The sequence below is a fragment of the Triturus cristatus genome, chromosome 2_2, assembly GCF_964204655.1.
Source record: "Triturus cristatus chromosome 2_2, aTriCri1.1, whole genome shotgun sequence".
In the NCBI taxonomy this organism is placed as follows: domain Eukaryota; kingdom Metazoa; phylum Chordata; class Amphibia; order Caudata; family Salamandridae; genus Triturus; species Triturus cristatus.
Genome location: NC_140582.1, coordinates 199,265,572 through 199,282,351, shown reverse-complemented (window position 1 = coordinate 199,282,351; position 16,780 = coordinate 199,265,572). Strand labels below are relative to the sequence as shown.

Here is a 16,780-nt window from a genome sequence, read left to right as displayed (position 1 = left end):
TGGAGGACAGAACGGCCAAAGAAGCCATCCCTCCGGACTTGGCTGTCAAGGCAATAATGCCTGGCAAACGTGTGAAGCGAAGCCCACGTTGCCGCCTGACAGATGTCCTGCAAAGGGACACCCCGTCCCAAGCAGTAGTAGCCGCTGTGGCCCGAGTAGAATGGGCGCGCAGCCCAACAGGAGGGTCCTTTTTCGCCAAGGAGTAACAGATTTTGATGCACAAAACGACCCACCGGGAGATGGTCCGTTTGTGCACAGCATTTCCCTTCTTAGCACCCACGTATCCAACGAAAAGTTGGTCGGCCACCCGGAACTGTTTTGTGCGGTCCAAATAAAAAGAGAGCGCACGCTTTGGGTCCAGACGGTGGAGCCTCTCTTCCTCTTTGGAAGGATGCGGAGGCAGAAAGAAGGTGGGCATGGTAACAGACTGCCCAAGATGAAAGGGAGTCACCACTTTCGGTAGAAAAGAAGGACGAGGCCGAAGGACAACCTTGTCCGGATGAACAGAGAGAAAAGGAGGCTTGGACGATAGAGCCTGGAGCTCACTCACCCGTCTAGCCGAGGTGATGGCTACCAGGAAAGCAGCCTTAAGCGTCAGAAGACGAAGAGGACAATTGTGAAGAGGCTCAAAGGGAGCACACATCAGAAATGTGAGAACAAGATTCAAGTCCCACTGTGGCATTACGAAAGGAACAGGAGGGAACGTATGAGTAATGCCTTTAAGAAAGCGTTGAACCACAGGGGACTTGAAAAGAAGGCTGATCAGGAAGCCATAAGAAGGCAGAGAGGGCAGCAAGATAACCTTTCAAGGTGCCCAGGGCAGAGCCCTGCCGGGCCAAAGAAAGAGGAGAACCTCAGAAAGAGGGGCGGAAAGGGGATCCACAGCCTTTGCTGTGCACCATGCCACAAATCTGTTCCTCCGGCAGGCGTATACCGTCTTTGTGGAGGGACGCCTGGCTGCCAGAATGATATCACAGACTTCAGGAGGCAAGTCAAATGGCATCAACTGCCGCCGCTCAATCTCCACGCATGGAGGTGGAGGCTGGACAGGTTCGGGTGGAGGACCGTCCCCTACTGCTGCGACAGAAGATCCTCCTAAAGGGGCAGACGTATCGGAGGATCGGTCAACATACTGAGCAGCTCAGGATACCAGTACCTTCGTGCCCAGTCCGGAGCCACCAAGATGACTTGTGCCCTGTCGTGCCTGATCTTCTTCAGCACTCTGGGCAGAAGTGGTATAGGCGGAAAGGCGTACAACAGACCGCAACTCCACTCGTGACGAAAAGCGTCGCCGAGCGAGTGCCGCCTTGGAAATTCCAACGCGCAGAACTGCTGACATTGCGCGTTCTCTTCGATGGCGAATAGATCTAACCAAGGCTCTCCCCACTGCTGAGAGAGACCTTGCGCCACTTCGGAGTGCAGACGCCATTCGTGATCCATCATGCACCGGCGGCTGAGTTTGTCTGCTCTGGCGTTCAGAGAGCCCGCCAGATGTTGAACCACTAGGGTGACGCCCTGGTGTTCCAGCCATGTCCAGAGGCGCAGAGCCTCCTGACAAAGGGTCCACGACCCCACCCCGCCCTGTTTGTTGCAATACCACATGGCGATGGTGTTGTCCGTGAACACCTGCACGACACTTCCCCTGACAGAGGGAATGAAGGCTTTCAGTGCAAGTCGGATCGCTCTCAACTCCAACAGGTTGATGTGGAGACGAGACTCCGCCGGAGACCAGAGGCCTCTGATCTCCGCCTCTCCCATATGGCCACCCCATCCCAGGAGGGACGTATCCGTCACTACGACATGATCCGGTTGGGGAAGGGAGTGGCTCTTGCCCGTGACCCAATCGCGGTCCGTGAGCCACCACTGCAACCGCTGTGCAGTGCCCTCCGAGATCAAGACATGGTCGGACAGGTTGCCGTGATGCTGGGCCCACTGAAACTTCAGGTCCCACTGCAGAGCCCGCATGCGCCGCCTGGCGTGATGCACTAGTAGGATACAGGAGGCCAGCAGCCCCAGAAGCCGCAACACTAGCCTGACCGAAACCCAGGATAGAGGCCGAAAGATGGGAATCAGGGCCTGAATATCCCGGACCCGCTGTTCCGGCGGATAGACCCGGAACTGCGCCGAATCGAGAACCGCTCCGATGAAGAGGAGCTTCTGAGAGGGACTCAGGTGTGACTTCGGCACGTTGATGGAAAACCCCAGCAAATGCAGGAGATCCGCCGTAGTCTGGAGGTGGGAGACGACTGCCTGGGGCGAGCCCGCCTTACACAACCAGTCGTCGAGATAGGGGAAGACTGAAACCCCTGATCTGCGCAGGTGATCTGCGACCACCGCCATCACTTTCGTGAACACCCGAGGGGCACTGGTGAGGCCGAAGGGGAGCACGGTGAACTGAAAATGCTCCTGGCCCACCGTGAACCGCAGGTAACGCCGGTGGGCCGGCAGGACGGGGATGTGGAAATATGCGACCTGCAAGTCCAACGCTACCATCCAGTCTCTAGGGTCGAGGGCAGCTAGAACCTGAGCCAGTCAACATTTTGAACCGTTCCTTCCGGAGGAAGGCATTGACGTTCCTGAGGTCCAAGATAGGGCGTAGGCCCCCTTTGCCCTTCTTGGGAACCAGAAAGTAGTGGAAATAACAACCACAACCTACTTCTGGGCTCGGAACGCGCTCGACGGCCTCTTTGGCCAAGAGGGACGAAACTTCCTCTCGCAGAAGATTCAAATGATCCTCCGAGATACGGTGGTGCTGCGGTGGCATGGCTGGAGGGGTCGTCTCGAAGGGGAGGGAGTAGCCCCTTCGGACGATTTGCAGCACCCACCTGTCCGAAGTGATGGTACGCCAGTGGAGCAGGTGATGGCGAACTCTGCCGCCCACTGGCGAGGAATGGGCCGGAAAGCTCGGACTAGGAAGGCTTCGAGGCGGATGCTGCCGGGGTGGATGTGGGCTGACCTAGTCGCCCTCCATAACCGCCTCGGCGGAAACCACGTCCGCGACCGCGCGCAGGTTGGTTCTGCGGCTGGTGGCTAGTGTGAGAAGTTGGCCTGATGTATGATGTCACTAGTTCTAGTGTACACCTTATATCAGTCCAAACAACCCTTATGGTGATTGGTTGTAAAGTCAACCTTATAGACCAGCTATCCTAGTGGTAGCATGGACAAGAGCAGTCTTAGGCTAAACTCTGAATGGCATGTGAAGCCAGCTGTGATACCATATATAATCTCTTGAATACCAAATGAAAGGACACCACAACAGATATATATATATAAAATAAAGTGTATTTATTCTAGTCAAACCCTCAGCACTCTTTATGAGATTAGAGATGAGTACAACACAGTCTTATTTAAGCATACATTAAGTCACACAGGTAAGTAATACAGTTAGGCCCTAGGGGCCACGCAAACCATATACTAAAGAAGTGGTATAAGGACCACTGTCACGGAAATAGGATAGGCCTAGGGAATCGCTGGGGCTACACTACACTAGCAACAGTTAGGAAGTGGGAGGCCCACGGGATTCAGGTGCAGAGTGGAAACACTCACGCGTAATGCGTAAAAGTCGATAGAATTACTAGCAGTTAGAAATTAACAGTTTAAGGACACTTCTGAAGCAGCTAGAGAGTCGAGACTCGGAAACTAGACCCTAGGATAGTCACTACCCTTGTGAGCACCGAAGTACCCAAGTTACCTAGCCCACGGACTGCGGGTGCATAGGTGTGAACTTGCGTCTGGTTTCGTCGTGGACTTCTATGGATGCCTGAAGGAAAGTTGCTGACAGGCAGTCAGTGAAGAGTGTCCGGTGGATCCCAAGGCTGGGATCAAGAAGAGAGGAGACCTGCAAGCAGAAGGGACAGCGTCAAGGTCACTAGCCAGTGACCACGTGGAACCAGGAAGGAACCAGGCGATGTCGTGAAGATTGCAGGTGAAGGTGAAGCTTGTCGCTGCAGCCACGGGGACCAGGAGACGTCGAGGACGACCAGGACCAGGAGGCGAGCTGTCCCACGAAGGCTCTTGCTGTCGGCGGCGTCGAAGTCGAAGTCGAACTAGGACTCACCAAGCCTTGGCAAGCGGAACCCACGAAGAACGGAGGACTTGCTTCTGGTGCAGACCAGGAAGGTCTGGGGTGCTTCTCTTTTGCAGGGAAGCGGGAGCCAGTCTGGAGGAGCCAAACCAGCAGTGAAGATTTCAGGGAGCGTCGTCACAAAGGCCACTAGCCAACGGGCAAGCAACCGGACAGACGCGGCACGCAGGAAAATGCAGAAGGGCCCCACGCAGGACTCGTGGAGTGTAGGGGGCGGATCTTCGGTGCAGATGGTGCTTGGGGTTGGGGCTTCTCAATCCCCGGTGCACAACTTCGAGGGTGCCTCAGAAGCTGCGCTGGAAGATACTCGCCACTTTTCCCAGGTAGCCGGTCCCACGTCTCTCGTCGCCTCCACGGATCTCAGCTCGGCTGTGGATGTGGATCAGGGTCGGAGAAGTCTGGAAGTCAAGGCTCTGGTCGGGCTCTGCAGTCGGTCCCTCGTAGAACTTCAGCACAGCAAAGGGTAGTCTCTTGATGGTGCCTGTTTGCACCGGGTAGCCACTCCTTGGCCACTAGGGAGATTCTTCAGTCTTCTTCTTTCGTCGAATGTCGAAGGTCCAGAGTTTCTGTTCAAGTTGCAGGTTCAGGATAATCTAATCTCCTGGGGCCCAGCTACCACTCTTATCCAAATCTGGGGGGCTGGGTTACCTGCTAGGTCACGCCTTATGGGTGGGACCTGGGAGGGGGGTGGTTACACCCCCTTCCCTTTGTCCAGTTTCGCGCCAGGACTGGGGCTGGAGTGCCCCAGCACCGGTTTGAACTGGACTATGCACGGGACACCTTGTGTGCCCCAGGCATGTCTCATTCTTTTCATCCCTCCCTGCCCCAATACACTAAGGCCTGTCTGGGGTGGTGCTCGCACCTCCCAAGGCAGGAAACCTATTGTCCAAGCCTCACTTGCCGGGATCACTCCCAGCAGCAGGAGGTCAGACTCGTGTCTGTGGCAGCAGCATCCATTTTGTGATGCTGGGGCTCTGGTTAACTTTAACCGGGTAAGTAGGTTACAACATGTCTTCTCCCTCTAGAAGGGAGGGATAATATCCTCATCACCAGAAACGGTATGGGGGTATTATTCCAAAGTGTTAGACACCTTACACGACATGTTTTGATAAAGCCAAACCATAGTTACCATAACCGTTTAAGATTATAAGGCACTTTAAGAGTATATGGTAGGCTATATCATAGAACAGCTACAAGGACATGGTTCCGAAAGCTGCAGACAGGCTCAGCTCATGCTTGAGCACCATCTCACATGTTACCAAGCACTTTTCCTCCAGGATTGTTAAGGCCTGCCATAGGAGTGGCTGATAGGTACACGTGTCTATTTGTAAGTTAGGTATAGGAATACTACACCTAAGCAAGGAGTGATTACACGACCTTGCCCCAGCTGAGTGATCAGCCAGTTGTGTCATAATGGAAGGCCAGGCCAGGGGTGGCATAATACATGCTGCAGCCCCTGGTAGGCCTAGGGTACACCTATGCCCTGGGTACCTAAGGTACTCTGTACAGGGGCCAATTAGGTGATCCTATCCAAATGGGTTATGCACCTAAAGTACATAGTATCAATTTAGAGAGAGAACAGCAGGGCTGTGGGTCTGATTAACAGGCCCACAGCCACATCTAAGTCGAAAACCAGTACAGCAAATGCAAAAAGTGGTTGAGAACATAGAAAGCAGACCCTACTCTCCTACAGCTAGGCGGACGGGAGGAGGCACCCCTTCCTTGGCCACGAAAGGCGGAAGTTTGCGACCGCGGGGCCGAGAGGCCCAAGGACTTGGCCATAGCCCGGGAGTCCTTAAAGCGATTCAGCGCACTGTCCGCTTTCTCACCAAAAAGGCGAGTGCCATCAAAGGGCATGTCCATGAGAGTACTCTGGACATCCCCCGAAAAGGACGTGGACCGCACCCAGGCGTGACGTCTAAGCGCCACAGTGGTAGAAATCGCCCTACCCAGCGAGTCCGTAGTATCAAGCCCACATCGGATAGCATGTCGTGCTGCATCCCTCCCATCGGCCAAAGCCTGGGTAAGTCGTGTCTGGGCCTCCTCCGGGCACAGGGGCAGCACGTCCTCCACCGCATCCCACAGAGATTGGGAATAACGGTCCAAAAGACAGGCAGTGTTCAAGGACCGCAGACCCAAACTAAGGGAGGAGAACAGCTTTTTGCCAAACTGTTCCAGTCTCTTGGAATCCCGGTCCGGCGGAGCGGTCGGGAAGGAGGATTGGGAGGTAGAAGCCTGGATAACCAGGCTCTCGGGGGTGGGGTGTTGGGACAGAAAACTGGGGTCGCCCGGAGCAGGGCGGTGGCGCCTGGCGACGTTCCTGTCCACAGGAGGAACTGTGGAGGGCTTGGACCAGGTGCCCTGCAGAACGTCAATGAGGGCCTCATTGAATTGCAGCAGAGGCTCAGTGGAGCTTGCAGCAGACTGAAGCACCTCAGTGAGGACGTTAGTCCTCACAGCCACGGCAGGCAGCTCGAGCCCAAGGGCTGCGGCCGCCTTGCGCAGCACCACAGAGAAAGCAGCACCCTCCTCCGAAGCCACAGTCGGAGGAGAGATGAATCCAGTGTCTGGAGAGGTATCCAGACCACTGGCCTCCCCCAGTTCATCTGCCCAGTCCTGTGACAGCTGAGCCTGAACGGCCATAGGGTCCTCGGACCCCTCCCAGTCGCCCCCGTCATCCGATTCCTGGTAAACAGGAGGAAGGATCGGAGCCGGACGATAGACATAATGTGTCTCTAACGGCGCCGAACGCGGCGTCCATAGACGCCGCAACGGCGCCGGATCCGGAGTGGGGCTGAACTGGGGCTCGACGCCGAGCGGAGCCGGTGTCGGAGGTGGAACCGGTGTCGACGCCGGCAGAGGAGGCGTGACGAGGTCGACCGGCGTCGGCGGGGACGAGTCCCTCGGGAACCTGCGGCGTCGAGGCCGGAGCCGGCGCCGCCGGCATGCAAGGTTGCCCAGTCGGGTCCGCGGGGCCCGAAGGCGCGCCAGCGGGCGTCGACGGCGGAGCCAGGTTCCTCATGGCCGAGAGGAAGGCACTGACTTCCGCCTGCGTCGCGTCAGTCCCAGGGACCGGCGGGTATGGGGACTTGCGCGGCGCCTGTGGCTCCGCTGGAGCCGCGGGGGTAGAACCACCCTGACCCTCGGCCGAGTCGCGCGACCGGCGAGGGGAGTCCGAAGAGCGGTGTCACTTCTTGGAGTGCTTCGACTTACCCGAAGACTTGGAGCCAGACGAGCGATGGTGACGTCGGCTGCTGCTCCGCGACCGATCCTTGGACCTCCTCCTGGACCGGGATCGAGAGGGGCGCGGAGCCGAGTGGCGAATCTCGAGGAGCTTACGGGACCACTCCCGTCTAGCCTTCGAGGTCAGGGCCTTGCAGTCCAAACACGACTCCGCGTCGTGGTCGAGGCCCAAACAGGAAAGGCACCGGCGGTGAAGATCCGTAACCGACATCAAGCGGGAACAGTCAGCACAGGCTTTGAAACCAGGCATCCTACCAGCACCGGAGTCGAGACAAGATCAAAAAGGATCAAAAGACTTAGTCAAAAAAGACTAAAAGGGGTAGCTCTCCCGGATCTGCGCTTCCTGGCGCGGAAAAAAGAACTGACGTCAGCGCGCGAGGGCGACGTCTAAGTACTCCGACGACGTCATTCCGGCGCACGACGCTGACGACTGACGCGGAGCCACAGACGACGCCTAGCGACGCGCAAGGGGTATTGCTGACGAAAAATCTTCCGGATCCAGTCTGACGCCTGGGGATATTCTAAGGCGAGGAATCTAACTAACGTGTTTCTTTCAGATTGTTTATTATAGCCATGGACCCACGAGCCCGCCATATGCAGGAGCGTCATCTCCACAGGGGCTTGCAATTACACACTGGTCCACTCATTGCCTCCTTCTATGCGGATGATGTACTGTTATTCGTTCGACACCCAGCAGAAAACCTTCCTCCATTACTAAGAAAGATAGTCCGTTTTGGTGTACACTCAGGCCTAGTTATAAATTGGTCAAAGTCTGAGATTTTTCAGACACCTGCAACCACCCAAGTGGACATTGAGTTCCTTTTGTGCTGGTGTACCTCTCCCCCTAACTATCTAGGCATTTATTTACGTTGCAGCGCGGACTAAGTCATCAGCATCAACTACGGGCCGGCTATTGACCACCTTAAGTCGTAGGTTGACCGTTGGATTAAACTCCCTCTTTCTATAGCCAGCCGGATAGCCAGATTTAAAATGGTTGTACTACCACGCCTGCTATATCTATTTATAAATATTCCAATTGCATTGACAGCTGCTTTGTTTGACACTTTACGCTCTATACTAACCCGACTGGTGTGGGCGGGCAAACAACCCAGAATCGGATGGGATACTCTCACAATGCCGTACGAGCGAGCAGGTTTCGGTGTTCCGGATTTCTACCTCTACTATTTGGTAGCTCAGGTACATTTCACGTATTTTTGATATCACCCCGATGCTCGCACACTATATCTCAGACCTGAACGATCCCAGGCGCACCCAAATGCACTCTCGTCGATTCTACCGTGAGGGGGCTCCCACGCTGCCCTACGGAAATACAGACTGTATCCACAAATTGCTGGGCGTGGACCAAACTGCGTCGATATTTGCAATATGACATCTTAAACACCATTGCTCGATAATTTATGGTTACCCCCACCACAAAAACTCTTACTAAACGGACGCTAGACAGGTTGAGGCTTAGAACTGTGGGAGACCTGTTTCGAGATTCTCGACTATGCACTGTTTGACTTGGCAGCAAGGGGGCACCTCTACCTACATAGATAGATTTTTATTACATAGAGTGCATAGCGCCCTGAAGAGAGTTTTGCCCGATGCTGCTGCAGAACCAGCTGACTTTCCACCTTGAACGCTAGTCATTAAGTCCACTGATAGCACACACCTTATTTCCCACCTCTATCATGTATCACTATCTATGGGACCACTAGAGGGACTCAAGTCTGGGAAGGCTGGGGAACTAGATTTGGGTGAAACTCTGACAGATGCGATATGGTCCTACTGCTGTGCTCAAACTGGATATGTATCAAATACCAATAGGCATAAAATTATATATTTTAAATATCTCCATAGAGCATATATTACTCCTAAATTGATGGCTAGAATCAGCCCCACTGTCTCGAATTCATGTATCAGATGCGCAATGCCAGACGCAGATTTCGCGCACCTCGCTTGGGATTGCGTGCCCCTCCGGGATTATTGGGAGAATGTTTTTCACCATTTATCACTCATGATTGAACGCACGCTGCGACCCTCCCCACTGATGGCATTGTTAGGTTATGTCAAACCCCTCAAGAGAAGCGTCCGAAGAATATTGGAGTTTGCGCTCCTCCTAGTTAAACGTTAAATATTCCTACACTAGGCAGAGCCCGCACGCCAACTATCAAAGATTGGGTTTGAGACCTTATTTATTGTAATAGAACAAGTGACACTTATGCTACACTGCTGCCTCTAGCCTCGCGCCCTTGTGATCTCTGGTAACCACTTAAAGACTACCTGCAGATTCATTCTTTAGATGACGCACTGGGCAGGCATGGGTGAAATGTGGGGTGATTCGAGGGCATGCATATTCCGTTCAAATTAGACAACCAGGACCCGGTATATGGTTATAAATGTGCTGCTTTATGGATCCTATTCACTCGTAGTCACTGACTAGAATGTTATATTATGTGAGGTACTCTGTGTACTATATTCCACTGTAGATTACATATGCTCCATTATTGTGATGTAGTTTTATTTTTTCGTCTTTGGTTGTTGACGTCGATTTCAACAATGGAAAGACAAGACATTTGACACGCTGTGACAGTAATACACAAATGTGTCTTCTATATTTCTGTATTATGTTTCTTTTGAAAAAATCAATAAAATAAAATGTTTAAAAAAAAAGAAACAAACACACCCATGAATGATCATATAGAGGAATTTCATAATCTGAACACTTCAGACAGTTGCTGTCCCTTTACAAAAATCTTCCCAAAAGTCAACATTAAACTTGTCTACATATTTCGGTTCTTGGTTTGAGTATGCCTGTGTGCTTTGTACAGCTTTCCTTTCTATTAAGTCCACCTAAATGGACCTAACGACTTCCCTCAGGCTCCCCAAGAGTAAGGATCACTATTTCAAGTGACAATACTTGAGACAAAGCGTTATATTTTGACTTATAAGCAACTTGCCTCTATTTAGGGATAACAAAATCACCCGTCCACTGGAATGCATTTCATGGGGAACAACATTTCCTACCGTTATAAAATACCCATTTTGAACTTTAAAAAGAAATGATTTACTCTTAGCCAATGAGAAGTGTGGGCATTACGAATGGAAATAATGGGCCCCTGGTTGCCTCAGTTATTCCTGACTTTCAAGAGTTTTACAGATGCCGAGTCTCTCAAGCTTGTCTTAACCAGGGGTAACCAAGGCAAGCCCCTCAATGAGACACTCCTAACTGGCATTAAGTTTGTCACTCCATGCAACTAAACCTTTTCTGCCACCCCACCCCAATTTTGCCACTAAATGATCACAAAACGTTAAGCAGCCTGAAAAAAGAAAAAAAAAAAAAAAAGGATAAACAAACCACAAATCACGTCTGACTTTCACAAAAGATTCTGGGCTAGTAGTTTAAATGAACTTCTCTATTTTTGCTGTACTTTCATAAGGTACGAAAACTGTTGTAGCCTGAATGTGACCAAGGAGCCTCCGTGTGCTATTCATCCTGATTGAGGCAAAACACCCCAAATAGTACTTTAACTTATTGCCCAACATTCATCTTCTTTAAAAAAAAATACATCTGAGGAGGGGTTAAAATGTGGGAAAGTAGTAATGTGGGTAGCCAACTGATACCACTAACAGCTGTTAAAGATGTGATGCGAGATGAGACAAGTTACTGATATCTGGTCCCAGCTAGTAGACTATTTCGTGATATTTGGTATTACGGGGGAGCAGATGGAGAGGACGAAAGCATGAAATACACCCAACATAATTAAAGGAGGCTACCCCTGAAAGCAAATATACAATTTGACGAAATTGTGTATTGGACTGTAATATAATATACACAAGTTTTTCTGCAGTAGAGAGCACAGTAGTCTACAAAAAGAACATTATCCGTACACGGGTCAAAAAGACACAAGGTGGACCACATGAACATCTTCAAATTAATAAGTTACTAAAATGAAGTGTGCAACCCAAAATATTTATGGACGGCATACACTGATAGTCTAGTTAGATACAACATCCCCACGAATACTTGACCATTACATGTCATTTCACCTGATCAGCTCAGTGAATCAAACGGACGCACAGTACCAGTTACTCAGAAAGTCTCACCAGACCTTTTATCATTAGATAGGTCCCTTAAAGATAGACCTCTGCCTAGATATTTTATTAAATGTTGCTGGCCTTTCTCTTTTACTTCGACATTTCAGAGCACAACCAAACTCGTACCATTGGTAAAAAAAAAAAAAAAACTGCCAATCCCCATCACTTTTTGCCTACAAGTATTGACAAAAATTATGTGATAAGACTTTATATCCTTTATATCCTGTATCAAAATCTCCCCTTATTTCCAGCGTATCCAATATACTTTTCTGCAACCCTGGTAGCATAATTTGGTTAATTCATACACTGCCCAACATAAGCACACTCGCCCATACGTTTGCTATTAGGCACACCAACTGCGCTTTTTAGAAAAAATGTCTCAACATTCCCCCTCAATCAAACACTGAGGTTTCTCTTCTTGTGACCGATTCGAAATGAAACGATAAGAACTATAACCACTGTGATTAAAGTATCTTCACTAACAATTAGTTTAGGTATGCCCAACTTAATACTCTTTGCCCAAGTCAATTCCACTTCCATTGCATTTTGGTGAAATTTATCAGTTGTCACTAAGCCTGCTCCACTATGGCTTTAGTTTTACACGAATTTCTACAAAGTCTTGGTGTCTGACACAATAGATTCCCAATCTGATTTGTTAAAACTGTAGCTGTGAATTCTTCTGGGAAATGAGTCAATTTTCCATAAACGCCCCACTAATCAAATGCCCCAAGAGACAAACCCTCAGGCTTAAGACGCTAACATACCATACCTAGGAAAGCTTAGGGTCAGACATGTGAATGATGCCATTCTTAAGGCTAGCTCGGGGGAGCTGGGGGTGCTCCAACAGTGGCTTACAGGAGGAGTTGTGAGATGTGATTTTTTTTCCCCCTTTAGTCCTATGTTTTTTTCCAGCTACTGTCTAACTGTTAACAGACTAACTCCACTTTGAAATTTTTGGGGAAACGTGTCACAGGAACTAGTTATTAGGAAACTCTCAAGTGATGGATCTAGACAATTTAAGCTTGTGATATAACGAACCATACACCAACACATTTGAGTCTTTAGGAAAAATAGGCTTTCTAATATGGTGAATTCAGTAAGGGCTATTTTAGATCTTATTTTTTAGCTCCTAAACTACTCTGCAGCTGAACACCATAGCCCCATCAGTTGGACTGACCATAAAAAAAAATATCTTTTACAAGTCAGATTACGGGCATAATAAAACCACTGCATTTAGCTTCCCCCGTCGACCGTTCCATAGGCTTAGGAAAGATTAAGCCACAGTGCCATTTAAGGAGGGCTGGAATGGGTCATTTGACCGTTCAAGTCCAAAATTCTTATCATTTTCTAGGTCGAGACTGGGCAGTGCACGTGCTGCTCTGCGAGGCATGCTGTATTAGAGTATGCACTTGAAACTCCGCCCATATTTTTCATTGTCTTTGTCCTTTGTAAATGCTGGCTTCTGATTCGGTAATCGGCTTGTTAGTCCCTCCTTTTCTTCATTTGTAACATCCCATGAGGACTGGGCCTTTTACTTCTGTTACACTATCTGTGTTATTTAGTCTAAGTACAATTTATTTAGTGAGATTTTTCTTACTGCAGGCACGACGTGCTTTGCAGAAACATTCAGCGCGCTTTCGCTTTCCAAGCAGCCGGGACAATGGCGGCTGCTTCTTCTTTGGAATGCCATAGGTCTCACATTTAGGAGAGTTTGAGCTATTGGCATTGTAAACGACAATAGCTTAAACTTTTTCAAATGCAACACCTACTGCTTTACAAATATTTTTTGGGTGGGTTGTTTCCAAGGGTCCCTGGTGAATCGATCCCGAGCATCGCTGACCTATCGCGCATAATAGTACAAGGATTCATTCAATCGCACTTGATCCCTTCAGAATTCAACCCTCGGCCCGGCACTTTGATTCATTCAGCTGTGCCCCGCGGCCTCATAATACGCTAAACCAATTCTGCCACTCTCCGGGCACGACGCAATTCGCTCTCTCACGTCCGGATTAGCATCTCCAGATGCCTGGCTTCACTGGCCATTTCGTCGAATCTGATTCTACCTGCTCACACTTGTCTTGTCCTGAGGATGATCTCACACTCATGAGATCGAAACGCCGTCGACCCTTACAACCAAAACTCTATTACTGCAAGTAATTAACTTTGAGTTTTGCACATTATTTGTTGTCAATGCGATGTAAATTTTTCAAGTCACAAACCCCCCTCACTTCATGCACTTTTTTCACTCGTGTGAGCACCGAACTATTACCAGATTTATACCATTATACTCCGTTTATGCTGTTAATAAATGTGAGTTCATACTAAAACCCTGTGTCCCTCCATATATTGCATATCCAGTCTTGCCTGGACAACTTTACTTTGTTGAAACCTGACTAACGCTGTCTAAAATACTTAGTGGCCTCGGCCAAACGAGGACTCTAGTGGCCTAATCCTGACCTTTGTTTTGCAAGATACTATATCCTGCACTTAATAGAGGGCACGCCCCTTACTTTAGATGAGGCTCATCTAAAGAAAGGGGAGTGGCCTCTGTTTAGTGTAAGCGCGCCATGGGGCGCTTGGAAACAAACAATATTTGCAATTCAATAGGTCTTGCATTTGCGAGAATTGAAGCCATTGACATTTACAGTGCCAATAACTCAGTCTTGTAAATGCGAGACATATTGCATTGCAAATGCTTGTTGATGAATATTTGTCTGGTGCCCTCCCAGGCATATTACCCAACCCACCTAATCAAAAGCCCGCAAGGAAGCTTTCACATGCCTGGTTTTCAGAAGACCTTGGAGCTGAAAGTCTTGCTTTTCAGCAGGCTGAAAGGAAATTTCACTTAATTAAACCACGGATCGTTGGCAGACTTTAGAGCTTTGCTCAAAGTGGATAAAAGTCACATTAAACAGAAAAAATGCACTTATTATGGAGGAATAATTTATGTATTTCCTAACTGTCTTCGTGCACTAGTCAGGATGGTTAGACTAATTGCCTATCTTATTTGTTTAACCAAAGAATCCATCCAGTCTCAAAAACTGCTCAAGTCAGCTGCTGTATTTTACTAACAAAGTTCAAACTCTGTATGGCTGTATCATAAAAGACCAAAGGCCCCTAGAAAAGGATTCCGTTACATCTGCAAGTGATTACACAGGCCCTATTGTTGAAACTATCCCTAATCTTCAATAATTCAAAACACAAGATATTGATGTCGACTAAATCTGAATATCCAGATATTTGTCCCTAGAGGGTGATGTATGCTATGGAGGGCACATTGGTGCCCGCCATAACTTTTAGTTTAAACTATTTTTGAGACTGGTACCTTTTCGCGTGACTGGAGCAAAAAAGAAGAAAAAGAGTGGTTAAACTTTTTCTAAAAAATAAATCACATCTCTATATGACACGAGAAGCCAGTTACCACCCAATATCTGTTCTGAGGTTTATGACCAAAACTATTCGGGGACATCTTAAGGATTTTGGGGGGCCTGGCCCAAACATTTTGGGTGGTCCTGCCCGGAACAGCAATAAATTAATGATCCAGTTTCAGTTCTTTCATATCCTCTTGGGCCAGATCGCATCTAATATTCAGGGATAGTTACATCCGTTTCCAATATTTTAACACAGCAGAAGCTCGACAATATTACTGCAAATAATCTCTCAGACATCCTCCCATTTCTAGTAAGTGAGGCCCTGTTTTGATCTAAAAGAACCTTTTTTTATGGATATTGCGCGAAACCAATAGAACATTTCTGCAATAGACTCATACATCCCCACAAGAAAATTTATTTAGGGAAAACCGTATTTAAAACAATCTGTTGAAGAACTATTCAAGGTCATCGGGGCAAGACTCTCGGTAGAACAAAGCTGGCTCTATCAGACCCCCTAAAAGGCAGGGGCCCTGGGCCAGAGCCCACTTTGCCCATGCCTTGAAACGTCTCTGATTTAATCACTGAGAAATCACTTGCACACTGGCTTGTCAAACTCTCAAGGATTACAACCCTTTGGGTCAACCTCAAACCGTTTTTAGGCCAGAGAAGGGGATTAAGAAATGCCTTTATCTCAGTATTAAATGACATTAGAAGAAAACGTCCTTCATATCCCAAATTATCACAATATATACCTGTTCTGTAAAACTCAAGGTATGCAGAAAAAGCCTGTAATTGCTTCCTGAAAAATACTGGTAGGCAGTGGTAAAAGCTTGTGTTACAGACTGGATCAAGCCAACTCTTGCTCCTAGTAAACCAGCTACACTGTAGAAGCTGCCGAGAGACCAAAAGAGGGTGTAAAGAACTCCCGGAGGCTGTTGAAGGATATAAATGGAGTTCTTTATTCACTTCGCCAACACAGGCTCCTACAGAACTTTGGAGCGTAAATGACACGGCTGCTGCTACATTTATTTATTTATTTATTTATTTTATTTATTTATTTTGACATTTGTAAAGCGCGAAACGAAGGCCCGTGGGCATCTCGGCGCTAAGTAACTGCAATGTTTAGCCAGAAGGGAACTGGGAGATCAGTGATTAAAAAGCCAGGTTTTGAGATTTTTTCGGAAGGACCAGAGGGACGTGCTGGTCTTGATGAAGTGAGGCAGTGTGTTCCACAGTTTTGGAGCATCCACCAGAAATCTTCTGTCACCCCAGTTAACAGATTTGGTTCGGGGGATCACCAGATCCAGGGAGCTGGAAGAGCGCAGTGCTCTGGATGGACAATAGGGGATAAGGTTCTGAGTGAAGAACGCTGGGACAGCGTTGTGTAAAGCCTTGTATACCAAGCACAAGGTTTTGAACATGATCCTCTTCCTCACCGGAAGCCAATGAAGTTGTTTCATGGTAGGTAGAACCGGATGGAATTTGGGGATTCGCCCTAGGAGCCTGGCGGCCGCGTTCTGTATGGACTGCATTTTTGTTAACACTCTCTCTTGGGCCCCTAGAAACAAAGCGTTACAATAATCTAGGGTGGAAAGCACCAGGGAGCTTACCAGCGTTTTCGCCATGTTTTCAGGTAAGAAGGGCAGAATTTTTTTGATGAGCCTAAGTTTATAAAAGGCTGAAGAAGATATTTGATTGGCGTGTGGTAGGAAGTTCAGACGGGTGTCAAACATGACTCCCAGGTTTCTCACTTTATCCACCGGAACTGGGGGCTGGCCCATAGATGACGGCCACCAGCGGGAGGACCACTCCGGAGAGAGTGGTCCAAAGATTACAACCTCCGATTTGTCGGAGTTTAGCTTCAGACAATTGTGCGACATCCAGTTCCCGATGGCCGACATGCCCTGATTGAACATGTCGGCTTTCTGAAGGCCGTCATTTTTGACGGCTAGGACCAGTTGAGTGTCATCAGCGTATGAAG

At 49.0% G+C, this 16,780-nt stretch overlaps 1 protein-coding gene across 2 annotated transcripts in view; it reads right to left on the bottom strand.

The window, feature by feature from the left end:
- The window catches only part of METAP1 (methionyl aminopeptidase 1), a 475,875-nt gene that overhangs the window by 60,214 nt on the left and 398,881 nt on the right, over positions 1–16,780 (bottom strand). The gene's annotated exons all lie outside the window — the stretch shown is intronic.